This window comes from Perca flavescens, chromosome 3, assembly GCF_004354835.1.
Source record: "Perca flavescens isolate YP-PL-M2 chromosome 3, PFLA_1.0, whole genome shotgun sequence".
In the NCBI taxonomy this organism is placed as follows: Eukaryota; Metazoa; Chordata; class Actinopteri; order Perciformes; family Percidae; genus Perca; species Perca flavescens.
The window spans coordinates 17,544,292-17,561,468 of NC_041333.1; the positions used below are offsets into that span (position 1 = coordinate 17,544,292).

Genomic DNA, 17,177 nt, shown 5'->3' on the forward strand with positions numbered 1-17,177 from the left:
CAATGCCTAATCAGCCAAAGTCCGCATATTTATGCAGGGGGCGCATTTTTTCAAACACGCCGCACTTTCGCCGCATAAATTAGCGGTTTCCGTGCAAAACATGCGGTGCTTGCATGATTTCATAATCCCCGCATTTTTGTTGCAAAAAAATCCCATATATCTTAGCAGAAAGTTGAAAAATGTTGCATTTACTTCACACAAGAGCAGCCATTTTCCCCGGTTGCCATGGGAACGTTATGAAGTGACGTAATTACGCGACGCGAACATCATCGCAGGTTCCCGCAATTTTTGCAAGTTCACTCAATTTCATTGCATAAAATTTCATATTCATGTTCCATTGCATTTTTTTAAGAAAACATGCCGCATAATCAAGGATTTTTGCCCGCAACAATCACAAAAAAACTCATTTTTCTGGATGGACTGCTTTTTGAGTAGCTGGTTGAATGATGTTTTAACATCATTATCATTTAATATATATAAATGCCAGTTCACCAAAACTGGGCAGCCTACAACCCACGCTAACCCTGGTCAAGAGTAGAACGGACATTGAACTGTTTGCAATGGCCATTAGACTAGTTCAAGAGAAAATGGTGGTTATTAGTTTTTATGGTGACAACACACGTCAGTCATGTGTAATACGCTAGTTTGAGTATTCCGTTTTCCTGACAACTTACCAAGACAGAAGTGAAGTGAAGTGAAGAAATATGAAGCAATTAAATCCAGCGATCCTCAATTCCTCTTTAGCGGCAAGGTAACGAACGTACTGCAAAAAAACTGTTCATACTACTCTGCTCGTTTGTCGCAAAACCTCACCTCAGTGAGTCTGTGACTTTTTGCAAGTCGGTTTATATGGAAGTTTATGTGGAAGTTAGCCCGCTACTACAGTCACAGTTCTTTGCAATGGAAACGGTACACATAAAAATGGCCGCCGCTCTGACCATCCTGCTATATTGATTTGAATGGGAATATCCGTTCTACTCTGATTCTATTTCTATGGTTTACTCATTCAGACCACAGACGTCACAATGTCTGTCTGAATGGGGTAGGAAGGTGGAGGTTTTCTTGAAAAGAGCTTGTGTGTACAATGTTTTTTCCAATCACGGAAGGTTAAAGTGCTTGAATTCGGAGTGAAAAGCCAGCTGTCATAGAGAGGTGCGAGACGCGATTATGGTTAATTATGGTCTTCCTTGGAAGACATTCTTAGTGTTGTTCTCATAAAAAGAGTCAACAATAGTTGTTAAAAGAGTAAAAAAAAAAAAAAAAAAAGTTCAAACACTGCTTTCTCTTTTACCTTCACGCACCTGGCCAATCACTGAGTCAAGTGGGCGTGTATGTTGGATTGCCACTTTTGGAAAGAAGTAGACAGGCGCAAGCCTGGGAAGAGGTGGTCTGGGAGTAGGTGGTTTCACTGGTTGTTTGACCAACTGACAAGCACTTCTGTTAGAGCATGCCAACACAGTGAGTGTCCCCAGGTGGGATCAGTGGAACTAAGGGTGTAGTGGTTGCAATGCACTGCTGTCTATCAAATCATCATTTTTGATATCACCACTGGATGGTTCTAAAGCCAGAAAGTTCCAAATTGTACACATAACAGCTTTAATATTCATACAATACCAACCTTTGTTCAATCTTTGACCATCAAGTTGAGAATCAATAATTCAGATGGTGTGACAATAGTTACGAGAACCTGTTTATGACTGTAACACTTAACAAAGTCACTGGTGCATGTGTATGTGCATGCTTGGGTTTAGTATGTGTGTACTGTAGTTTATATGTGCTAACAGTTGGTGGCATGGCAGGTTGTGCATTTGCTGTGACGCAGGAGGGCGATTTCACCATGGTGCTAAGTGATTCGGTTCATCTCTGTGGAGAAGTTTAATTCTCCTCTTAGTAAGGGTGCCATTAAAATGCAATGACATGAGATTAATGCTCATCTTGTAAGTGACATTTACTTTCTCATCCACCGTGGAAATTGTCTTGCTATAGGCCTTGTTTTGAATGCTGATGAGTATGTGTAGTGACAGTATGAAAAATGTTGAATACACTTTATAAAGAGGAAGGGTATATAGCTAAGTAAGGGACAAACAGTAAAACAAGACCATCAGCAAAATGGGACCGTGAACTTTGAAACTGCAGTGCAGATTCCAAACTGTATGCTCTTTAAATGGCTGGCCTCAGCATTTGTAATAGGACTGCAGAAGCTGATACCTGACCAGGAATATGATTTATAATGCAATACCATTGTTCTGAAGTTGCTTTTGAAAATGTATAGCTTACTGTCAAAGTATGCCTTTTAAGCATCTTTTTGATTTCCCGTACACTCCCCTGAGGAGGTCTACAACAATAGAATGTCTTCATGTCTCAGGATTACTAAAACCCTGTGCAACCCTTGATTGCGCTCCCTGATAACATGTCTATGTCCGTGCCTCATAAAATCCTATTCATCTTCTTTTTGTGTTTTCTGACTCAGAAATCTCTGATTTTCTTTGTCTCTTACAGTGTGTGTGCGCAGCATCGCAGCAGTCGGAGCCCAAACTGTGTGCGTGTATATACACACTTGTGCGAGAGCCGGGGGCGCACACACTCTATGTGTATGTGAGATGAGGAGAAGCTAAGTGGCTAACACAACCACCCAGATCAGACAGCCTCCTGTGCTGCAAGATGGATTAGAGCCCCACACCTCAGGAGATCAAAGGTAGGAGAAGATGTTTGGTAATCAGCCGCCACTCACCTGCCCTATTCAATGACCGCATGGAGAGAGTGACGAGTGAAGGAGGGAGAGGCCATAATGAATCACAATGAGTTTAGGCTAAGGTCTCTCATCCTGTCATGTCCATCAATCTCATCATCTTTTGACGTAAGAGGGACTAAAGGAAGTAAGCATTGAGATTTATCCGACTTTTTATGTTTTTTTAGGAAATTGTGAAAGTGATATAAGTATAAAAAAAAACAACTATTGGTGATATACCCTGCATTACTGAGTGTATTTTGTAATCAGTAAGCAAATTTAGAAATATATGTGTGTGTGTGTGTGTGTGTGTGTGTGTGTGTGTGTGTGTGTGTGTATATATATATATATATATATATATATATATATATATATCATGCCAAATATTTTCAGCACAATGTACAATGTTATTTAAACTCATTTACTCAACCCATCATTACAAACATATTTAGTTTTCTTTTGTTAAATATATTGGAATTCTATTTTAGCAAAGTTCCAAAAGTGTCCAAAGATACTAAATATGCCACGCTGAATTTAAAGAAAATATGTAGAAATAATGCACAGGTATCTACATGTCTTTTCATTTGATGTAATACTCCATACATCATATCAGCATATCAGATTTGAATATTTCACTCAAAATAAAAATCACACACGGTTCAGTAGCATCACTGTAATGAATCAGGTATAGGACAAGCAGAGAGAGACTCTATTTTTGACAACGTTGTACTGTAGATTGTTGAAACTGTTATAATATTGACGCTACTGAAGAGGGAATATCTGGGTTCAAGAGGTTCATTTGAGTATAAAAATGTCAGCAGTCTAAAACATCAGGATGGACCTCTGTGTAGCTGCCCACGTCTCCAGTTTGGTCAGCGATTCCAAAAAGTTTGTGTTGAGTTGCTCTTGTGAGATCTATGAGCGAAACAACCGAGCCAAGGAAAACACACACTTTTGCTCTTACTCTTGTGATTAGTATTCTACATTGCTCGCTCCTATCTATAAAATAAATAAAAGCATTGGTGAATGCGACAAGTCCAGGCAAGTTCTCTGGGAGTTGTTGAAAGTAATTCTGTAAAATGCAGGAAAACGCTAACTGAATTAGAGGCAGATGAGGCGTTCAGGTTAAAGTACAATAAGGATGCAACAAGAAGGTGAATCATTTTGACACCACAAAATTACCTCCATCCCCTGGACACACTGAACATCACAGGCTGATGATATATTAACTGTAACATTATAACAGCTTCCAGGGTCAAGTTTTCCTTTAAGCTGCTTAAGAAGTACTTGCTGCTACAGAATTGAGTGTGGTCACTGTAATTTAATGGCTAAAAATATCTTTTCTTGAAGGCCAATTTGGGTCCCTACTGTAGTTGGAAAAAATAAATAGATAGCTCACAGCAACCTAACAGTGACACGCTCTCCGTTCTTCTCTGTGAGCACCACAATGGGTACAAAAGCTGATTATTGGACTATAATTCAGCACTGTTTGCGTGAAAGGGGATTATTTTATTGAAATTTCTTCAGCTGAGAGGTTTTTGGCCATCCATGTAAAATGGATCCATAACTGTATTTTTTTTTTTTTTAGGTTTCTCCTCCTGAGTGGTCTCACCAAGCCTGGCAGATGAACTTGTACTATAAGACTCAGTTAAATTTTTTTTTTAAAGAAGGGCATATCCTGGATTTCTCTTTTTTTGTGACAGCCAGTTTGAGTGTCAATCATTCCAAATTTTGCAAAGCTCCTGTGCAAAAGGTCCTCTTTGGCTCCTCTTTAGCCCTATAGTTTAGAGGGAGAGCTTACACAATACTAAAGGTCCTTCTCAACAATGGAAACAGACTTATTTGTAGTCATAACATTACTTTTTTCGTCAACAAACTCAGCAAATGCTTAAATTCTGAACAAACTAGGAAATGCAGCAACTCTTTGGCATTTCTTTTTTTCAGTATATACCTTACAAATTAATCCTAATCATAAAATGAAAGTCGACTAATAAACAACTAATAAAACAACACACTTTGAGTGCTGTTAATGCATGGATTGGTTAGAACTGACGATACAGTATACAGTAAAGTTTTAGAATAAAGATGACATTTTTGATATATCAGTACATCTTGTGTGTTTGCATATCAAGCTAAACTTCATGTAGTTTTAAGATTCTGAAGTATTTATTTTTGTATGAAGTAGGTATGCACAGATATGAAAATGTTGGCCAATACCAATAACCAATAATAATGATGAGTTTGCTGCAGCATTTGAGTAAAACCTCATCACCTGGCTTGTCTCAGGCTAATCTCTGTTCTGTTAACAAGAATGCAACCTTTTATCCTACATTCTGACTGCATAAAACCAGGCAGAAAGTGTCATCATGCAACGGCTTTCTGTCCTTTCTCCATCTCTACTTTCTCTGTGACCTCCCTTACATGTATTTATTTGGTTTCTGACAAAACCAGCTCACAAAAGCTGCAGAAATGGTGTATTTTTAGATAAAGGTGCCAGACTGTACCCTATAGCAAATGGTGGAGTTTTTGCCAGTGTTGTTTATTACAGGACAGGATATGTTGTTGTCTGGAGGCTTCCTTGCAACTGCTACCTGCGGTGCTCTGTTCAGATCAGAAAGAATCACAGGAGGCTTATAGTTGAATACTGAGAGGATCTGGATTTGCCCAAACAATCAACTCAGCTTGTTTTTATAGAATCAAACCGGGTGTTAGAAGCACAAGGTAGCATACATATCATTGTTTCTCAGAGTTCAGATTTTCACTGTGAATTCCTCTCTTTTACACGTTGGTGCAAAATTCTCCTTTTAAATCCGCATCAAATCGATTTGAAAGCTAACAGATTGCACGTGTCAGTGCTGGTGTTACACCAGATAGATATGTTCAGTGTGTACAAACAATGATGGGAACTTTTCAATTAGGCCTACTGTAACAAAAGATATCTTTAACACACACACACACACACACACACATGCACACGCTCCTTGGAAAGTAATGCCACTTATTTAGCCTATGTAGTATTACAAACTCTTAAGTGTGCCAGTGACAGAAAAAACAAATTCATATTCATATGCAGGATAACACGCATTTCATATTTTTTAAGCCACCACATCCCCCACAGGCAGCTCCAGTATGCTGTGAATACAAATGCCAGAACACACAGTATGCTGTAAAGACATTAGATTTCTCTGAGGCACCAGTGCCCTGTGAAATCTACTACTGACAGAATTTGACTTTTTTCTGACTTTGGCTCAAGGAAAGTGGTTTGAGGAGATGGTTTCAATTTCATTGCCCACATGTGCAATCTTGCATGAGATGCAAGTATTGAATATCACTTTGGAGCAGATGGTGTATTATAGCCCCTCAGTGTGTGTGTCAACCGCAGCATTCAATATTGCCACTGGGTAAATCCTTCTCCTCAGCCGTACTGGAAATGGTGAACTGGTTCTGGTGTGACATGCTCAGAAAATAATCTTTGCTGCACTTTGTTTACTGCATCATTGATGCCTGTAGCAAGTTATTCTTTACCTGCTTAGCAGAAACACAGTGCATGTCTGATGAACTCAGTTCCCTCTTTCAGAATACGTTTTTTGTGTGTGTGTGTGTGTGTGTGTGTGTGTGTGTGTGTGTGTGTGTGTGTGTGTGTGTGTGTGTGTGTGTGTGTGTGTGTGTGTGTGTGTGTGTGTGTGGTTTGAGATGCGTGTGTGTGTGTGGTTTGAGATGCGTGTGTGTGTGTGGTTTGAGATGCGTGTGTGTGTGAGATGCGTGTGTATGCGTGTGGTTTGAGATGCGTGTGTATGCATGTGGTTTGAGATGCGTGTGTATGCATGTGTTTAATGAGCTGTTTGTATCTGTGTGTTGACTGAATGTATGAGTCGGCCTTAGTCTGCTCCTGTCTGTGTTGCCTCTGGGCCACCTGCCTTTTCCCTGCCTCTTTTGCTGGCTGCTCCTGAGGAGTAGAGATAAGGCCCACTGATGTTTGTCTGCTCCCTGGAAGATTACTGAGGCAGACAGGTACAAGGACTCTGGCAGACAGCTACTGTATACTGGAGGCTAAAGAAGATGGGATGCCTAAGCTGACCACAGCACCAATCCAGCTTGAATGCCATCTGGCCTCTTTCAATGTGCTCTTGCTGTTCAGCTAATTACTTTTCAAAGAGAAACACCGAGTCAATAAGGGAAATATCTGGGACATTTCTTTGACCTAGGATCTTTAAATGATGGTGAATAATCAAACCTAATGTCACTGACATTTCTTTGATTGATAGTGATTGAAATGTAATTAGTAAATCATAATTGCATAAATGAGGATTGAAGTCACTAGGTCATCAGCATACCAGATACCTACTGGAGACACAGTAAATACACTGGGAAACTCTTCATCATAATATAATAATAATAAAATAATTTTGTTGACTATTGAAGGTCCCATGACATGGTGCTCTTTGGATGATTTTATATAGGCCTTAGTGGTCCCCTAATACTGTATCTGAAGTCTCTTTCCTGAAATTCAGCCTTGGTGAAGAATTGCAGCCACTAGAGGCACAATGAGCTTTCCTTAGTATGTGCCAAGTCTGTGTCTGTAGCTATGCCTCAAAATGATTCCAGATGAGATTCCAGATCGGCCCATCTGAGCTTTCATTTTCTCAAAGGCAGAGGAGCATACCCAGGGCTCGGTTTACACCTATCACCATTTCTAGCCACTGGGGGACCATAGGCAGGCTGGGGGAACGCATATTAATGTTAAAAACCTCATAAAGTGACATTTTCATGGCATGGGACCTTTAATGTTCTTAAAATATGAGATGTAAAATCTTTCTCTTTGGACTAAAAAGGTGAGTGGGATGAAATTTCAGGAAAAGGATGATTTTTCTCAATTGTATTTGTCCTTTCTTGTTTCCAAGAGACATTCACAACAACCTTTTTTTTTATTATTATTCAATAATAAACAAGGAATAAATAATTGACAAAATTACTCACAAAGATCAGATTTGTTTTTAGTTATCATTGCTAAAATGATGTGTGTTGTTGCACTGTCAAATCAGTATAACTAGGGGTTACAGTTGTCTGCTTTATGAGAGACAGTAAATGCTATAATTTTGTTTCTAAAAACCACACTGGATGCTCATTACTCGTGAAAAGTTGCTAATGGAATGTTGATGGGGTTTCTCACTATGATGTCTTTCAATGATGGTTATGAGTAGGCATTGAAAAAAGGAATATGGTATTTTATTCAGATGGGGGTGGATGATCAATTAGCAAAAGCTTTCATAAGTGAGGGCTTCAGGAAGAAATCTGCAAAAATCAAGTGGTGTGTGTGTGTGTGTGTGTGTGTGTGTGTGTGTGTGTGCCTTTTGTATGTTTACTCTTGGAGCACCAGGCTGTGAACATTTCATTTATGATTAAAGCACAAGGTCAGTGTGGAACTGCCTAATTAGGCCTTTTCTGCATCTGTGAAGAACATTTCAGTGATTTCACAGGCTTCTTGGACATAAAATTACTGTACCTCATTTACGGAGCTCAGGGCAGAGAGGGTAAGGAAGAGAAAGCTGCTAAAATGGTGTGACTGCGAAGTTTGGTCTGGGTGCTGAAGAGATCAGGAAAATCATCTGCATCATACCTGTGTGCCTCTGTACAACACAGAGGTACGTTTCCATAGCTGTCCTGCTTGAAGGTTATATTCAGAAAAGAGTTGTTGAAAGTTTTAAAAAGTGTAAAAAAAGGTTGATGTGCAGCAGCAAATGGGTCATAAGGAGGGAGATAATGTAGGAGATAAATTAAGTAAAAGTGAGAATAAAGGGAACGGGGTCAGTGTACAAAAAAAGGATTGTAGATGGATCACAGGGTTTTGAGCACTTCTGTTTTCTTCATAAGTATGATGTATGAATTACAGACAAGGCTATCACCATGCTTAGTCTTTTTTATCAGACGTTATGAGCTTATGTCATAAGCGTCCAACTTCCTTTTGTGTTATTTAAAACTTGTGTTGGTAGATCACTGCAGTCTTGCTTCGCTGTCTGCATCCCTCTCATGCAGGCACATTTTTCCGTCTTTGTGTTGATTTATTCCGTTTGATTGACTCCTGTTTGATCAGAGCTGTTTAAATAGTTGTCTCAATATTTACGTGACCAATTGTGAAGATGCCGTGTGATTGTGGCTCAACTGGCAGAATATAAATTGTTCATTGCTCCCCACGTCATGTAGTAGACAGTCCATCCACATGCCTGACAGCCCTACTTGAAAATGAAATTAGTGGAAAGGAGAGACGTACACGCAGGAGCAGCGGACAAGGGATAATACATGATTCACACGCAGTAAGCCTTGGCTGTGTAGCACATCGAATATACATGGGGGAGAAAGCGTAGAGGGGATCTTAGGGTTTAGAAACAGTTAAGAAGCAGACTTTTACAAGGTGAAGTGCAGCTTATGAAGGGAGCTCAGAATGAATTAGACAGTGTAACTGCTTTTGAGTCACTGACTGACAGATTAGCAGAATGACAAATTATTTATTTAAGAATACCTCTGAAATAGCAGCACAGTTCCCTGTATTTGGATTTTAAGAAGATTATGAAAGCATAAGAAGCATCTGCTTAACTCAGCCTTCACACAGAAACATTACTGTAGACAGACCACATACTCTACCATATAGTGGAAAAATACCTGGTTGATCGTGTGAAAAATGTACTGTTATTAATAGTCAACCATCTTAAATTGAATAACCTATGGGTGAAGGCTGGTGTGGCTTGTGGCTTGTGGCGCTTTTCAACTTGCAATCAGTGGCAGCATCTGGCCAGTGAATAGCAGTATAACAATAGCAGGAAGTAACAATAGCAGTTAGATGTATAGAGCTGTGAGTATTTCACTAGTCAGCCATCTTATGGGTATGAGATATAAGCTATTGAAGTGTATATTAATTTAAAAAATATTAGAATAGACGCTGCAAAAATGTTTTCATTAAAAAAAAAAAGAGTTTGTGCCAAAGTATTTGAGATGGGTTCGTTTTTAGTTTGGTATTTCGTTGAATTTTCTTTCTTTGTTGCAGCAGGAGAGGAAGTGGAAAAATATCAAACGCAGCAGTTTACTCGTGTTAAGGCTGGCTTTGCATGGCTTTCATTCACACATACATTTCTTTTTGTTAAAAAAGACTAAGCAGCATTTCTTCAAAACTTCACCTTTGGCTGTTACACTGTATCCTGTTGTGCAGCCTGTGAACATGGAGCAACATTTTTTGTCAGCATTATTAACTGCTGTTGGGCTTTATCGGGGCACAGCGGTGCATAATTGGAAAATCTAAACCCATGAAACATAACCATAAGATCTTCTCAGCCACTTGCGTCACTGTTATTTATGAATTTGCACTGTAATTTCTGCTATCTAGTCTTGGCAAGTATATAAAAGATTCACGGTTAAACTCTGTTGCACAAATCTTCTGTCATATAATTCACTGGTTTTGTTAGTTTTCTTCCGGGCGTATTTCTCTAAGTTAAGTCAATGACCATGTCTTGCTTTACTGTGAACGACCAATACTGCCTGTTGAATGGCAATGAATATCCTACAGGTACTTTGTCTGAGATCAGAGACAAAGAGAAGGACAGGGAGAGATGGAGAAGTTTCAAGGAGAGGTAAAATTAAAGATAGGACCAAGTGAGAGGAAAATGAAAGACCGTCGGATGAGAGATAATGAGTAGAGAGAGGGGTTCAGAGAAAGACCGAAGAGGAGACTGTCAGGGGATTTAGCAAGAGGAACTGAGGCAGGGAGAGAGTCATGATACCTCCGATATTAGAAACAGTATGAGAGGTGGGGAAGGAGTTTGATGAGTGAGTGCAGTGCGTAGTCACCGCAGCATCTCCAGATACGATCAGCACGAGAATGAAGGGCAGCGGCGGGTAGGAAAGCTAGATGCGACGGCTGGCTCCAGTGGTGTGTGGTGAGGGGTGGTATTGTTTCAGCCTTTTGTAGACGTGCTCCAATCCCATTTACAAATTGGAAAGACCACCAGTCACAGTTGCACAGAAACTGGCTGCTGTCACTGGGTAAGCTGGCTGATGGATGGGACCACTTTGCTTGGTGGATCTAATGATAATGGGGCAGAAGAGGTCAGAGTTGGATTACGACTGCCTGGTGGCACGAAGACAGTGGTGCAGACCGTACTCTGTCTAGTTGATAAAACCACTATGTTCCATTTGATTCTGCTGATAATTGACTGGTTATGGCTGGTTAGAGGTAGTAATGGGTCCAAAAATTGGACACACGTCCTAAGTCCACATTTGTTCTAAAATGTCTAAAGGGTACACTAAGTATGCTTTGTATGTGTGAAGTAATAATGCCTATTCAAAACTGGGTTTAATGTATTTAATCTCCAGTCTTGGTGGAAAATACCGTCTGTATTTGTAAGCAGCATAACACATTACAAGAGAAGTGCAGGATTACGAAATGACTGCAAGACTACAGTTAAATCATTATTTGCCTTAATAACACATTTTTGAAGAGTACTATCTACTATCTCTGTTTTATTCAGTGAGACAACTGTGAACAGAAGATTTCGGTCGGCTGTGCTCCTTGCCATAAAGGGAATGGAGCACACACAGAGTAGCCAGGCACAGCTTAGTACACACAGAGCAGCGGGAGGATTTGTCTTGCCACTTTGGTTCTGTCTCAGTCGGAGTACGCCTGCGATGCATACTGTTAAAACTAGAGCTGATCTAGAGCTATACATCTTCCTCTGGTGTTTTAGTGCAGAGGTTCTCAATCTTTTTTCAGCCAAAGATGCCATACAAGATAAATAATATAACTGAGACCCCCTCGTGGATGTCACTGGGAATAATTTGACGTAGCCTATTTTTTTTTTACACTTTAGTATTAGTAGTATTAGTTATGTGAAAAAACAACACGAGAAATGTATTAAAAATACATTAGACGTGTATTAAACTTTTGCAGGATCTAAAAGATCTAATAGATTTGTTTAACAATATTATTTGTTAAACTATAAAGCCTTTTGTTAAAAAAAAGATATTTATTTATTTATTGATAATTCAAATGAATGAATCGGAACACTTTTCACAGACCTCCTGGCAGAGTGCCACGAGCCCCACTTTGAGAATCCGTGTTTGAGAGAACAGGTCCTCCAAAGACCCGTAGCCAGGTGTAGTATGACGCAGAAATGACATGAACTGCTATTTCAGTTTAAGGTTTGGACATGCAATTCAAAAGTTTTGCTTAAGTATTAACTCCCATAAAGCCCAAGGCTCATGTCATTTTAAGACTAAATGTAATGCAATGATTGCCTTTGGAGCTGTAAGATAACACTGTTAAACATTAACAATCAGAAGTGCATTTGTATTCAACACTGTCACAGTCCACGCAGTAGTGAATGGAGAGTTGGGATGAGTGAGCACAGCTCACGTGCCATATATTCGTTCTCGTTGGGCTTTTAGTTTTCACTGAGCCGTGAACAGCTCTCCCACAACAGCACAGGTACAGAGCATCTACAAATGGCAAAGAATCAATTTGCTGTTGAATAACTCCGGTGTTTGCATGTGAGGGACAGGTCCTTATCAGAGCTCCCGCCGGCTGATCAAAGTTGAAAGGGGGGTCAGGCTGAATTAAAGACTTGCTAATTAAAATGTCCAGGGAAAATGCCAGGCCTCATTTCATTTATCTCCTCGAGCTCAGTTGGGGAGAGAAAGAGAGAGGTGAGATTTGGGAGAAGTGAGGAAAACGAATAAAGGTGCGTTATTCCACAAGTTGAAGTGAGTCTGATACTAGAGGAAAGATTGTTAAACAGGCTCTCTGTGTGTTTGGTAACGATCCGAAATGTGTTGTTCCATGATATCCTGATATCCTGAGTTGATAGGGAAATGTAGCTTTAAGCAGATGTTTGTGGTAGGAGTTTGGTGAGAGTTTGTTCACCTGAAAGCAGAGTTCTGTGGATGGATGGATTGAGGCCCCAGGCAAAGAAACAAATCATGTAATGGGACATCCATAAAAGGCCTGTTTTTTGTTTTCAGCCTGCGCTCACTTTGTCTTTGTGGCATGGCCTTTTTCAATTCTCCTGTTAGTGAGTGATTACTGTATAGTCTCTACCCCTGAGGCTGGGGTTTTCTCTCAGGAGGGTTTTGGGGATTTTAAACACCAAATAATGCATTCACACACATTCAGAAAAAATGCTAAAGGGTATTGCTGACTGTGTTAGAACGAGATATAAAAGATCCGTGTTTTCTGTGGCATATATCAATTTTTCCCCCCCTGTTAACATAATATTAGAATTTAAAAGGAATATCTCCCCTGTCAGTCATTTGAGAGCCCGGTACTATTATATTTGTCTGAAGATCTGAAATGAGTTGATTTACTAACTAGTTGGCAGAAAAGTTTTTGTTTATGTATTATTGTCAAATTAGAAAATAATCAGCAGATTAACTGCCAACAAAAATGATTGTTAGTTGCAACTTTTAAACAACTTTGAAATCCACCATAGTGATAAAGAGGATTGTGCTCAGCATTCAGTACATGAAATGCTGCTCCAAAATAGAAAATAGCACTTAAAGTGATGGTTTCGGAGTAATTTCACCCTAGGGTCCTTTGCACCATGATCTCGAGCCAAACCACCCCCAAGAAGCCTTTTTTCACCTGGGTCGAATATTGGGAGAGTTAGCGTTATCTGCTGAATAGCTTAGTGCAGGCGCTAATGGATCCAAGAGTGTATCTTGTACATTACCCCACTAATAATGCCCAAAATGATACCAAAATTCGACACTAGTACAAATAGGTTATGTACTATAAAACGATGGATTGGAAAGTTTATAAGTACACCAGGAGTTTATTAAAATAACACTTGCCTGCTGGCTTCTGCTCTCTGCTGCTACTGCTACCGGCGAGTGCTTAGGGACGTCTACAAATTACAACACAGAAAAGAGATAAATATTATATTATTAACTAAAATATTTATTAATTTAACTTATTTTTTAAAAGTGCTGTAGTACAACTAGCAGGAGATAAGTTATAATTGAGGTAAGTTTGGAGACACTAACTTATTTAATCATTAAATTAATAAATATTTTTGTTGTATCTCTTTTCTTTGTTGTAATTTGTAGACGTCCCTAAGCACTCGTCTTACTGCCGGTAGCAGTAGCACCAGAGAGCAGAAGCCAGCAGGTAAGTGTTATTTAAATAAACTCCTGGTGTACTTACAAACTTTCCAATCCATCATTTTATGAGTACATAACCTATTTGTACTAGTGTAGAAGTTTGGTATCATTTCGGTCATTATTAGTGGAGTAGTGTACAAGATACACTCTTGGATCCATTAGCGCCTTCGCTAAGCTATTCAGCTGATAACGCTAACTCTCCCAATGTTCGACCCAGGTGAAAAAAAGCTTCTGGGGGGTTGTTTGGCTCGAGGTCATGGTGCAAAGGACCCTAGGGTGAAATTACTCCGAACCATCATGTTAAGCAATAATACCAATGTACTGTAGGTGTGAGAGCATTTGCCATCAGATTGTCTAATATTCTAAGTGTTTGCCTTCTTTGGCACCAGAGTTGTTGTTGTGAAGGTGTCTGAGGCTGACTGTCACTGAGAGCAAATCAGCCTAATGAGATGCCATGTTGCTCTGTGGAAATGATTACCTCAGGAGGAGAGGCATTAGATTGATAAGGGAAGGCTTTGCCTCTGTCCCTGCGCTGCACCAGCGCCTCCACCACCACCACACTGTTTAGACAGACACAAGTCACTCCCTCTCAGCGCAAATGACCCATAACATTACTTGAAAATAAAAAAAATAAAAAGTGTATGTGTGAAAATGTATACCCTACTAATCAAGATTCATGTAAGACTAAAATATTTTATTTGCTAAATGGAGCCAACTTATTTGCCAAAATAGCACTCATCTAAGTTTTTGTTCCATATCCTATACAGTACTTTTGCATTGCCATAGACTATTACTGCATTGTGTGGCAGTGTGAAAATATTTTTTTTTGAAAAATATATTGCCAAATAGCACATTTTACACCGCTTATAGTATACCGGTTTTATGTAGGTTCAAGGTGTTAGATAAGCTACCCGGCTGTGTATGTTTGTGGGGGCTGCATGTCGATTGATGTCATTGCTGCTATACAGATGTAACCACTGAGCTGTAGAGATGGAAACTGATGGCGTGTTAATGGCCCATCAGAGCGAACTAAAGGATACGGACGCTCTTGGATGTCAGATTTAGAGGAAATTGTACCCCTAACGAGCCTGGCGGTTCTAGTTTTAAGTGAAAAAATCTATTTAAGTTCCTAGAAGCATTTCTTAATGTCATTAGTCACAGATTGCGTCTGTATGCTGATCACCATGGTTACCCCAGTAACATCTGTATAGATCTTCACTCTGGGATCCCAGTTGTCTGAAATGGAATAAAAGGTAATTTTTCTGAAAAAGCAAGCAGGACATTTTAGGTGTGAAATCGAGACGTGTCACACCACCAACCAAGGCACGTTTCTCCTTTAAAATTGTAATGCTGATTAATCGATAACTAAGGTTATTGATGCAATAAAGGATGATTGCTGAATGTCTCATTTGTTACTGTTTGTCCCAGCATTCTGAGTGTGATTGCTTCCAAGGAGGCTAAAAGACCCATTAATCAGGACTTGGTTGATCGCTTCTCGGGTCAGCAGTGATCTGAGGGGGAAGCTCCTCGAGGTGAATGCAGCAGCAGTTTAATAGCTCACAGTGGACAAGCCGTGAAGCCAGCAGATAGTGGTATTAGTAGTAGTTGTGTGCTGCTCTGGAGGACTTATCTGAATGCAGCCAGTGCACACAGACTTCTGATGAGATTTTGGATCTCATTTTCACATTTCATCCATCCATCAATATCTTTTTTTTTTTAAATTTTCCTCAACACCTAGCTCACCACTAAATCTGTTTTACAACCAGGAGAGACAAGTCAATAGATATAAAACAATAATTAAAGAATGCACTGTAGATTTAAGCCTTTTGGTGCAGACATCAATTAGATTGATTATGGGGATGGGTCTAATAATTGTCAGTTGTATTATCCCAAAGACATTATCCCCACTCTGATTTTAGATGGAGTCTGACAGCGGTGGAGTGGGTGGTGGTTGGATGCTGCAATCACCTTCAGGAGCTGTAAGCAGAGCACAAAGGAGAACGAATTGGATTTATGAATGTGGATTGTGATTAGTGATTGAGTGGAGTGGTAGCTTTAGGGTACAGCTAAACCAAGCGTGGCGAGCAAAGGTGGAACCACTGCCTCCCTGTCCTGCATTTAAAATGTGATATAAAACTGAGTTCATATACAGCTTCTGCACCAGTCAAACAATTGTGGTCTTAATTTTTAACAACCAGTGAACTGTTGATCCGCCCACAGGCAGATCGTAGTGTCGGCCTTGCAGAGATCAATCTGGATAAGCGTTTAGGCTTACTCAGTGGTGTGAAGTGAAGCTGTAAGGAGTTGCCTTGTAGATTTTAAAGTGATAGGATAATAGAGGGAAGTATATGACTGGATAAAAGCCAAGAGGTGTGGCTGAAAGAAAGTAATGAATGAAGGTGCTGAGGAGAGTGAATGAAGATGTCTTTCTGATTGGACTTTTGCTAAGCTCCATTTAGCTGCTATACCTAGCACTGGAAAAGCATCAACAAATCATACACACGTGTTACTCATGAGCAAAATGACCCCATCACTCTAGAGTCTAAGTGCAATGACTTCAGGTCATGGTAATAAATTGCTACCCTGCTGCATATTTTCACAAACCGTTCAGTGTATAAACTCAGTCCGTACATGAACTCAATCCCTACCAACACTTTAATTGAGAACATGCTGTATGAATTAAACGGATGTTTTCTTTAAATAACCTACATGATTTATTTGAATTGATAATGTTTGTATACACACATGTACTAATCAATTAAATAGAATCACTAAATGCTGATTTTCATCTTTAACTCAAACATCTTGATTCGGTATGTACAGTGTACCTCACGTTAATGTGGTCAGAAAAGTTAGATAGTATCATTAAATTGACTGTAGCAGCTTCTTATTTTAATAACTTATGCAATTCATAAATTCATTATCTATTGCTTGACCCATTAGTGGTTGAGTATGAAGTTGATCCCCCGTTGTTGGCTGTTCACAGTGGAGTGGACACTTAATGCTGCCTGTGTTCTAGTGGTTTCTATTCTGACTGTACAGGATCTCACTTAGCATGCGGATCCAGCTCTAGAGTAGATCCTCGGGGAGACTGGAGGCAGTGCTCTGAGGCCAAGGCTTAACTCTGGGATTTGATATTTCACTTTCTCTCAAGTGTGCTCACTCTCTATTGATAGTTCATACAGTAAATGTTTTGAAACATTCTGCTTGAGGCTCTTATTAGTGTCATCATCATGTATCAGCCACAATCTTCTTTCTTCATATCCAAATTAGATCAGTGGTATAGTAATCCTTGAAAAGTGCCTTA

The 17,177-nt window shown here is 39.7% G+C and overlaps 1 protein-coding gene across 1 annotated transcript in view; it reads left to right on the forward strand.

Moving 5' to 3' along the window:
• The window catches only part of grik4 (glutamate receptor, ionotropic, kainate 4), a 327,233-nt gene that overhangs the window by 87,150 nt on the left and 222,906 nt on the right, over positions 1–17,177 (forward strand). Inside the window, exon 4 of the mRNA XM_028573124.1 lies at positions 2,500–2,695. The gene's annotated coding sequence lies outside the window, so the exon portion shown is untranslated. The remainder of the gene's footprint in view (positions 1–2,499; positions 2,696–17,177) is intronic.